Raw genomic sequence first — 11,300 nt, 5'->3', positions numbered from 1 at the left:
GAGGGTCTCACTAGATTTCTTGAGGATCTCACTATATTTATTGGTGGCTTCTAGACAGTTCTTTAAAGGCATTAAAAGTGTGGTTTTGAATTCTATATCCAGCAGTTTGCTTTCCTCCATTTCTTTCGTTTGTGTCCTGTTTCTTTGTCTCGGCATTTTTTATGCTTCCCTGTGTTGAAAAAGTGGTTTTCTGTGCTGAGTGTCCTCTAGGGCCCAGTGGTTCAGCCTCCCCAATTACCTGAGGAGGACACTCTTGGTGCACCCCCTTGTGGTCTTTGTGCACAGTCTTGTTGTAGTTAAGCCTTGATTGTTGTAGTTATCACTGGGAGGAATTGACCTCCAGGCCAATTGGCTGTGAGAATCAGCTGTGTCTGCAGTGGGAGAACTTCTGTGCTGGAGACACCCCTCTGGGGCAAGACTTGCTTCAATGGGGCTTTGGTGCTCACTGAGTCTGCCCCCTGAGTGTATCCTTTATGGTTCCACGGAGCTGCAAACTGGATGGTCCCACTCTGACCTCTGGGCTTCCTGGCTCCTGGATCTCTAGGGAGGTGCTAATCTAGCCTTTGCCTGAGGCTATCCAGCAAAAGCCTCCCTGCAGGGCTTGGGCGGGGTGGGTCCCACGGGATCAACAGGGCGGGGCTAGCAGTTATGGCTGCTCTCAGACTTGCCCTCAGAGGCTCTGCTTCTCAGTGTCCGGGTAATCGCTGCAAGCCCCTCAGAGAGAAAGCTGCCCTAGGGTTCTGACCGATGCCAGACAGTCCCGCTTCTCCCATATGAGTCTGGGTCCCTAGAGACTCACCCGGAACTGGAGCTCAGAGCCTGAGACTCCCTCCAGATTGAAAACGACAACCGCGCCCTCAGCCACCAGCCCCCTCCACATGCACTTCGCACCTTAGTATTTTACTTCCTCACTGTGCCTCCTCTGAGTCTTGGTATGCTTTTCTCTTTCCTTCTAGTTGTAGAATTTCCACTCAGCCAGCCTTCCTGTGGTTCTGGATGATGTCCTTTCCGTCCTTTAGTTGTATTTTTGAAGTGGTTCCTTAGTTTGTTTCTTTTTCTCTGTTTCTTCTTCTCATTACAGCATTCACTTGTCAGCCTTATGGGAGCTCCTTTGTAGGTAACAGTTTGCTTTTCTCATACTGCCTTTAAGATTCTTTCTTTGTCTTTAATTTTTGGCATTTTGATTATAATGTGTCTGGGTGTGGGCCTGTTTGGGTTCTTCTTGCTTGGGATTCTCTGTGCCTCCTGAACTTGTGTGACTTTTTCCTTTACCAGGTTAGGGAAGTTTTCTTTCTTTCTTTTTCTTTCTTTCTTTCTTTCTTTCTTTCTTTCTTTCTTTCTTTCTTTCTTTCTTTCTTTCTTTCTTCCATTTAAATTCTTTATTGTTTGAAGTATTACATAAGTCTCCTTTTTTCCCCATTGACCTCTCCCTGGCTGCTCCCATCCCCTAGCACATGCCCTCACCCCACTACTGTCTGAGTCCATTGCCATTATTTCTTCAAACATGCTCTCTATCCCTTTCTCCCTTTCTGCCTCTTCTGGCACACCTGCTATTCTAATATTGTTAAGTTTCACATTGTCCCATAGCTCCCTTAAGCTGTCCTCCTGTTTTTTAATTGCTTTTTTCTTTTTGGTTCTCTGATGATTTTTTCAACCCTGGTTTCTAATTCGATCCTCAGCTTCCCCTAATCTGCTGTGTATTCCTTCCAATGTGTTATTTATTTGTGTTATGTCATTCTTTATTTTTATTTTCATAGTTACTATATCTTTTATCATATTGTTGAGCATCTTTACCATCATTACTCTGAACTCTGTTTCAGATAAATTTCTTATCTCTGCTTCATTTATCTCTTCTGGAGAATTTTCTCGGTCTTTCATTGGGGGTTGTTTCTTTGTTTCATTTTGGCTGCCTATTTGGATTTGTGACTATGTATTAGGTAGATCCTCTATGCCTCTCAATCTCTAGTGCAGGACAATGTCAAACGCTGTTTCTGATTAATTAGATTGGGCAAAGACTCAAAGTCTCCAGTGACCACCTCTGCCTACAGAATGATAGGATTCTGACTTGAATTGCCCCCCAGGCAATCGTCCTCAGATGTGGTGAGAGTTTTTTTCAACAGAGTGGGGCAGTTGCTTCTGCCTTCAGGCTAATTGTTACTTTTAGTATCTTAACACAGTGTATGCGGGCCGTTTTTGCTTAATTTTTTGCGCAAATGGCAACATTCAGTAAAATTACGATAACTTTAGTTTTACATATTTTTTTTTCAATGAAACTTTTTGTGATTTACTATAAAATGTATACTGAATTATTTTTCTTAAATTTTAAACAGACAAATACTGGAAAACTCAGTGGAAAATTGTGTTTACCAGTCAACGTAAAACGTATAAATACGTTTCCCGCATCCAATGTGTTAAGTGGCCTAAGGGCAAGGTATTTTCCAATAGGGGGTCAACTTTCTTCCCCCCAGGCAAGGCAAATGTCTGTGTGGGAAAGATGTCTTCCCCTGTGAGAGGGAATGACTCAGCCCAGGAAACTTGGGGTGTCTGCCTTCTGAGCTCTATCCCCTGAGTCTCCAGTCCTGGGGTCTGCTCACACAGCTCCAGTCCACTCTTCCCTCCCTCTGCTGGAGCACAAGGTGGATGGCTCTACAGGGAATTTTGTGCATTGGCCCTTTAAGAGGGTGTCCAAATTTTCAGCCGTTACTCCCAGGCAGGCAGCAACCCCACTGCTTTTCATAGCCAGATGTTATGTGGGTATCCTTCTCAGTTCTGGTGCTCTTGGGGGGGGGGGCAGCTTGAGGATTAGATCCCAGAGTTCTCAATGGCAACCCCCCCACAGCTGAGATATCTCTCTGGAACTTTACTTGCTCTCTGTGGGCACCCGGCCAGCCCCTTCACACCGCTACCCCTCCTACAAGTCTCTGTGCAGTCTTCACTTTCCATCCTCAGGTATCAGGGTTCTCTCCAGCAAGTCTCTCTTATTGGGCTTTGATGCACACAGGCAAATAGACCCCTTCAGTCTAGTAATTTACCCTGGCCTGGGACTAGCAACATCAACCCTGGTTCACAGGTGGGCCTTTCCTGGTCAACTCCAAGCCCATCACAAGTAGCAGCCATCTGCAGATCACTTTGTAGCTCATGCTAGGTGGCTCCAGGCAGAACACGGGTTGTGAATGACCTTGGCCTGTACCTTCTGGGAGGCCCCAGAGCCAGTGCACCTGGTGAGCAGTTTCAGACCATGTGAAAGCACCAACAAACACCTCCACAAGTGACACACTCAAGGGGTGGATTCAATGAGCACCAGAGCCCTGCTGAATTAAGTCCTGCTCTATGGGGTGGGCCCCTGTGCAGTTGACCCTCCATGGTGGTCACAGCCAGTCCTTGCCGCCAATCAGCCTTGGGAGTAAATCCATCCTGTGGATGTGTCAACAGCAATCAAGGCTCAATTATTACGGGAGGATGTACAGAGCCCACATGGGTGGTGGGGGTGCACCTGGAGTGCCCAGCTCAGGTAAACGGGGAGCTGTGCCACTGGACCCTACAGAACACCTACTATATTAGGCCACTACACCAAGCCCAGGATACATAGCAGCTCCACCTAGTACATAGAAATGTAGAAACATAGGGAGACTGTCAAAATGAGGAGACAAAGAAACATGTCCCAAATGAAAGAACAGAACAAAACTCTATATAAAAGAACTAAACCAAATGGAGACTAGCAATCTACTAGATGCAGAGTTCAAAACACTGGTTATAAGGAAGCTCAATGAACTCAGGAGTAGAGTAGATGAACTTAGTGAGAACTTTAACAGCATAAAAAGGGACATGAAAATCATAAAAAGAACCAGTCAGAAATGAAGGATACACTAACTGAAATGAAGAATAATTTACAGGGAATCAACAGTAGAGTAGATGAAGCTGAGAATAAAATCAGTGATTTTGATTATAAGGAAGAAAAAACACCCAATCAGAACAGAAAAAGAAAAAAGAATCCCAAAAAAGTGAGGATAGTACAGGAAGTCTCTGGGACAACTTCAAGCATACCAACATTCACATCATGGGGATGCTGGAGGAGAAGAGAGAGAGAGCAAGAAATGGAAAAACTATTTGAAAAAATAATGACAGAAAAGTTTCCTAACCTGGTGAAGAAAATAGACATACAAGTCCAAGAACTACAGAGAGTCCCAAACAAGATGACCCAAAGAGGCCCATACCAAAACACATCATAATTAAAATGCAGAAGATTAAAGACAAGGAAAACCTTAAAAGCAGCAAGAGAAAAAAGCAGTCAGTTGCCTATAAGGGAGCTGCCCTAAGACTGTCAGTTTCTCAGACAAGAAAAAGCTACAAGAGTCCATCACCACCAAATCAATATTATAGGAAATGTTAAAAGGGTCTTCTTTAAAAAAAAGGGGGGGAGACTTAAAATATTAAAAATAAGATGGCAATAAATACATATTTATCAACCATTGAACCTAAAAAACAAAATAAACAAACCAGCAGACCAGAAACAGACTCAAGAATACAGAGAACATTTTGACAGTTGCCAGGAGGGAGGAAGTTTAGATCTTTATAATAATTGTTTTCATTGTGTTAGATCCTGAAAATATAAAGGCAGTGATTATAATACAGTCTAGTGGGTCTCACTCTTTAGCATGCATCCCAATCACCTGGAGGGCTTGTTAAAATACAGGTTGTTGGCTCTGCTCCAGAGATTCTGATTCAGGATGTCTGGGGTAGGGCTCAAGAATTTGCATTTCTAACAAATCCTAGATGCTACTGATGCTGCTAATCCAGAGACCATGCTTTGAGAACCATTGTACAATCTAACTGATATCAGAGCTCCATGAAAGAGCATCTAAATAAGATTAGGCCTAATCTGAATGTTTTGGGGAAGAGTTTTGGGGATCAGCTGACTTGTGAAGAATGAAGAGATAGTAAGGAAAAAGTAGGTGATGACATGACAATCCAGAGAATAGTAAATGGAGAGGGACAACAATGTACAGGGAGACAATGTACAGATGATGTATTGTAGAATTGTATAACTGAAACCTATGTAATTTTATTAACCAGGCCTGCAGACCTGGAAATGAATAAATCCAAACATCAGATATGCTCAAGTGAACAAATTTCACTTTTTCTGTTTCAAACCCATGCTTCATGGCCCCAGAGCACCCTGTTCTCAACATCCTGGGTTTGGAGACTCTCTCGACATTCAAAACACCATTACTATCTCCCCGTACATGGATGGAGTTATCAAGACTGAGAAAGAATCCTAGAGGAAGAGGAAAGAAAGAGGAGCCAGAAATAACTCTTTCCCAGATGCTGTTGACCTGAGGGGATGTGGAAGTTGAATTCTCTCAGGAGTGGGAATGCCTACCAGTGATGGCGAACCTTTTGAGCTCGGCGTGTCAGCATTTTGAAAAACCCTAACTTAACTCTGGTGCCGTGTCACATATAGAAATTTTTTGATATTTGCAACCATAGTAAAACAAAGATGTATATTTTTGATATTTATTTTATATATTTAAATGCCATTTAACAAAGAAAAATCAACCAAAAAAATGAGTTCGCGTGTCACCTCTGACACACGTGTCATAGGTTCGCCATCACTGGCCTAGACCCTGCTCAGAGGGGCTTGGCCAGGGTCATGATGTTGCAGAACTACAGGAACCTGCTCTTTCCAGGTGAGGGTAATGTCTTTCCAGAAATCAATATCTCTATTAAATGTGTGATCAAGGAATTATCATCAAACAGAATATTAACAAAGGAGAAATAGTCCAAACATTGATAATGGAAAGACACAAAATTATGACATCAAGGATTTTTATTTCAGGAAAGTCCAGTAAAATACACACGAGTTTGAGTCAGTGTGGATATGATGAAACAAGTTACAAAGGTGTGAGTACATCCCATAAGAAAAATCATAATGGAAAAAAGAAAAATCTTAATGAAAAAAAGAAAAAGAAAAATCATAATGGTAGAAAAGATCAATAGTGTAACAAACCCTGAAATAATTTTCCTCTAAATCAGAGTGCTTCATTAAGGAAAAATACTTATCAACATTACAAATATAAGTCACATAAAAAGGATTTGTTAAAGCTAAAAAATAATCAATGCAGGAAATAAGTACCAGTTTATAAAATGTTCTGAAAATAGGGCCTGGTTGCTCAGTGGTTAAAGCGTCAGCCCATGCTCCCAAAGGGTCATGGGTTTGATTCCCAGCCAAGGGCACATACCTGAGTTGTAGGTTCAATCTCCAGCACCAGTCGGGGCGCATGCGGGAGGCAACCAATCGATGTTTTTTTCTCTCTCTCTCTTCAAACTGAAGAGAAAATTTATGAAAGTAATCAAGTTGAGAAGTTTATTAACAATAATAGTTGTTCTGCTTCACCACTTCAAAAAAATTCCTCCTAGTGTCAACATCAACATTTGTAATAAATCTGGGGAATTTTTTATACATCCTTATGACTTAGCATCAGAAAATGTATATTAGTGAAAAATCTTACAAATGTAATGTTTATGGGAAGGCTATTTTTTTAAAGTACAATTTTTTTTAAGTACATTTATTCCCCCCCCCCCCCCCCCCCCCCCCCCCCCCCCAGAGAACTTTTCTTCAGTCCTTAAGGACTTAGCTCCTTACATGGGCTTTGGTGGAGGTTGTGGGGCAGCACCCGCAGGTCTAAATCGGAGTGGGGTTGTTCGGTCCTTCCAGGCTTCATGAGAATAATTCCTGACTACCTTGCTGTGAATGGCACAGCTCACACAGTAATGTAGCTTCACCTACAGCTTGGGAAGCACATAGGCGTCGAAGACACTCGCTTCGGAGATGTCCCTAACGGCTGCAATCTCTAGTGTTTCGAATGACAAACTTCTTAAGGGCCTTGTCTTTGGGCATGCATTGGGTGGAGTTGGTGCAACAAATAGGCTGTACATGGCCTCAGTTTTTTTGGCATGACCGTTATTCCTTCTTTTCTTGGTCATCTTGGAAACGAGGACCCACAAGCTATGGGAAAGCTTTTGGAGAAAGCTCAAACCTGACTAGTCATCAGAGAATTTATTCCTGGCAGACATCTTATAAATATAATGAGTGTAGGAAAGTTTTCACCCAATTTGCAAACCTTACTAGATATCAGAGCATCCATACCAGAGAGAACCCATATAAATGTAATATATATGGCAAGGGCTGTAGTAAAAATTCAAATATGGCAAGTCATCAGAAATTCAAACTATTGAGAAAACTTACAAGTGTAATGAGTGGGCAAAGCCTTTTCTGAGCATTCAAGCCTTGTGGAACATAAGATAATCCATACTGGAGAGAAACCTTATAAATGTAATGAGTGTGGAAAATTTTTTAGAGGAAGCTGAAATCTAACTAATCATCAGAAAATTCATTCTGTGCAGGGACCTTATATATGTAATGAGTGTGACAAATCTTTTAATTGCAACTCACACCACACGAGACACTACAGAATTCATACCAGAGAGAACCCATATAAATGTAATGTATGTAGCAAGTGGATGGTAGTGGAGAGAAATCTCACAAATGTAATGTGTATGGCAAAGCCTTTCAAGTGTGTTCAATTCTTAGTCGACAACAAATAATCAATACTGAACAGAATCTGTAAAAGTCCTGTATTTGTCAAAGCCTCTAAACAGGCTCATACTTAACTTAATATCAGAATATACATCTTTGAAAGAAAATACAAACATATAATGGGTACCACAAGCTTTTATCCAAAACCGGGCCTAATATAATGTTAATGCCTACTGGAGAGAAAACTTACTAATGTAAGGAATATGTTAAGCTTTTATCAAATGTTGATACCTTTGGGGTCATGAGAGATCTCATACTGGGAGAAAACATACTAATGCAGTGATGGTGAACCTATGACATGCGTGTCAGAGTTGACACGCGAACTCATTTTTTTGGTTGATTTTCTTTGTTAAATGGCATTTAAATATATAAAATAAATATCAAAAATATAAGACTTTGTTTTACTATGGTTGCAAATATCAAAAAATTTCTATGTGACACGGCACCAGAGTTAAGTTAGGGTTTTTCAAAATGCTGACACGCCAAGCTCAAAAGGTTCGCATCACTGTACTAATGTATCAAATGTGGCAAGGCCAAGTGATAAACTGTTGATAAATTGTTTCTCACAACAAACTACCCTTCAAATAATTCACACTAGAGAAAATCTAATGCTCTCAGTTCTCAAAGATTATTCAAGTTAAATTTGGCATTGTCATTAAAATAAAAATCATGAAACGTATAATGGCTTTCAGAGTTGCAAGGATACTGTGGAAAGGCCCCATTACTTTTGTTTTATTAAATTTTCATTTAATAGTTTGAAGTTTCTTTAAATAGCTACATTGCTATTTGATAATTTTCAACTTGAGATTTTATGATTTTATTACAATTCTTTCATGTCACCATAAAGGCATTTGGGGAGGGTTTACTAAGATGAAAGGACATACTTTATCAGGTGAGGTTCATTGATGTCCAAAGTTTTCTGGAAGAATAAAAACACTGAATTTGTGCCCTAGCCAGCTTGGCTCAGTGGATAGAGCGTCAGCCTGTGGACTCAAGGACCCTGGGTTCAATTCCGGTCAAGGGCATATGCCTTGGTTGCGGGCTCGACCCCCAGTAGGGGGAGTACAAGAGGCAGCCAATCAATGATTCTCTCTCATCATTGATGCTTCTATCTCTCTTTCCCTCTCCTTTCCTGTCTGAAATCAATAAAAAAACAACAACACTGAATTTGTGATAGAATACACTATAAATTTGAATGAGAACATGATAGGAGACTGTTAGTACTCAAATAATAAAAAATTAAGTTCAAATTTTTTAATTAAAATTTGTTTATTGATTTCAGAGTGAAGAAGGTACTGGGAGAGAGATATAGAAACATCAATGATGACAGAGAACCACTGATCAGCTGCCTCCTGCACGCCTTCTACTGTGGATCAGCCCCTCAATCCAGACATGTGCCCTAACCAGGAATCAAACCACAACCTCCTGGTTCATGGGTTAACATTCAACCACTGAGCCACTCCAGCCGGGCTAAGTCAGACTTTAAAAAAAAATTATTAACCAATGTTACCCCAATAAATTAAATGAAAAAAAATAAAAAACAGTACCAAGGGAGGAACAAAGGCATGAAACATCATTCAAGTTATTTATTGAACGTTTACTATATGCAGGGTATTGTTTTAGTAATTTAGTTGCTGGGTATAGAGGGCATCCAAAGAGGGTATATAGAAAAGGGTCTCTGATGACACCATTTAAAAAAGGTAAACAGAAAAGGAGACTAATTAAAGAGCAGCTAAAAAGAAGAAAAATTAGGAAAAAGTAGTGATCAAGAAGCCAATGGAGTTTTTAAAAGGGAGAGAACAATAGTGTCAAATGCTGAAAAGAAGAACTGAATTATCCATTGGATTTAGCAATATGTAGTTAGCTGATGGCTCTAGTAAGAGTAATTTCAATGGAATGTTGAGGGCAGAATCAAGACTACAATGACTAAGGAGTGATTTGAAAGCAGAGAAAACAAATGGGGCTTGACTACCAAGGAAATTAGAGAGAAGACAGATTCAAGGGAGAATATTAATATAGGAGACTCTAGCATTATTATATGCTAAATGACTTAGAGATGAGACACTGAAGATAAAGAAGAGAGGGACAGATGATGGAACAGGTCTCTAAGGAGTTAAGATGGGACGAGACTCACTGACTTGCTCATTCATCTATACATTCATAGTGTTAGCCAGAAGACAGACACTCTGAGACAGTTGAGGATGCTGATGGTAGAGGTGACTAAGGAAGCTTAGAGCTCTCCTGTAAGCTTCAATTTCTCCAGTGTCAAGAGGGGAGGCATCTGCTGAAGGAAAAGAGGTGGTAGCATAGGGGTCTGACAACAGATGAGTCTTAAGTAGCCTTTAAGAATGGGAGAGGTGTTGGAGCATTGGGGCTGCTAAACTGCTTCTCAAAGTCAATTTGTGGTGCTACCAATCAATGGTGTGAACTCTAGTATTCAGCAGCCCGTGAGAGCAAAGAAAGCAGATGGAAGCAGATGGCTAAAATGATCATTCTGCAGGGTAGGGAAAACAATAGATCATGAGTGAGTCTATGCTAAGTCTATGCTAAATGGAGATAGAGCAGTGATGGTGAACCTGACACCGTGTCAGAGGTGACACGCGAACTCATTTTTTTGGTTGATTTTTCTTTGTTAAATGGCATTTAAATATATAAAATAAATATCAAAAACATAAGTATTTGTTTTGCTATGGTTGCAAATATCAAAAAATTTCTATATGTGACATGGCACCAGAGTTAAGTTAGGGTTTTTCAAAATGCTGACACGCCGAACTCAAAAGGTTCGCCATCACTGAGCTAGAGTGAACTGACAGATTGGGAGAAAAAAGCGATTAAGTGGAGGTTTCTTGAGGTCAGAGTAAATATACTGAGAGGAAGAGCTCAAAGGACATTTAAAAACCATAGTAGTATGAATGGGATCTTAAAATTTAACATTTCAGAAATAAGTTTTGAGAGTCCATAATATGTCCTTAAAAGTGGTTGGCTAACTGATCTGAAAATGATTATTGAAAGTGAAGATCCAGAAACTGTAAGGTCATTCATGACCAATAATATGACCCAGAATGATGGAAGGCCTAGGGGTAGACAGGCCATGAGCCATCAAAGTCCTCAGTGAATGCAATGAGATGGCAGTGATGAGGATACACAGTACAGCTGAATAGCAGAGGCCTCAAAGTGTGGCCTTGAAAATCAGGAATATAGGGGCAACAGCCTCTATAATCCACCTACTCACACCATGTAGTAGTGAAGTGAGAAAATGAGCACCCTAGACTTGAAAAAATCCTAAGAGAAGTGTGGCTTAGAGCCAGATTACAGTTAATGAAAAAAGTAGAAAAGTTTACTTATAAAAGTAAATAGGGAAGTGAAGTCTTTATAATGGAAATTGGTGGTGGGGGGAGCAGCAATCCAAGATAATAAAGCGGTAATATGCAAGTTAACCCTCACACCCTCGCAAGATGGCTGCCTATGACCAAGCTGGCAGGGGGGTTTAGTGAGGGACGACCAAACAACTGAACAAGCAGGCTGCATGGGGCGGCCAGGCCGGGCAGGGGGTTTAGTGAGGGACAACCGAAAGACTGAACAAGCTGGCTCGTGGAGCAGCCAGACTGGGCGGGCGGGGGGGGGGGGGGGGGGGGGTCCCTGAGGGGCAACCCGGGCCGGGGGGGGGGGGGGTTAGGGACGACCCGGGGGGGGGGGGGGGATT

General features: G+C 41.2%; 1 pseudogene; it reads right to left on the bottom strand.

Annotated features, from left to right (window-relative positions):
- Positions 1 to 6,639: 6,639 nt before the first annotated feature.
- Positions 6,640 to 7,926, bottom strand: LOC106697718 (annotated as a pseudogene).
- Positions 7,927 to 11,300: the final 3,374 nt, after the last annotated feature.

Source organism: Myotis lucifugus, unplaced genomic scaffold (genome assembly GCF_000147115.1).
Source record: "Myotis lucifugus unplaced genomic scaffold, Myoluc2.0 scaffold_98, whole genome shotgun sequence".
NCBI lineage: Eukaryota > Metazoa > Chordata > Mammalia > Chiroptera > Vespertilionidae > Myotis > Myotis lucifugus.
This window is presented reverse-complemented; position numbering and strand designations above follow the sequence as displayed.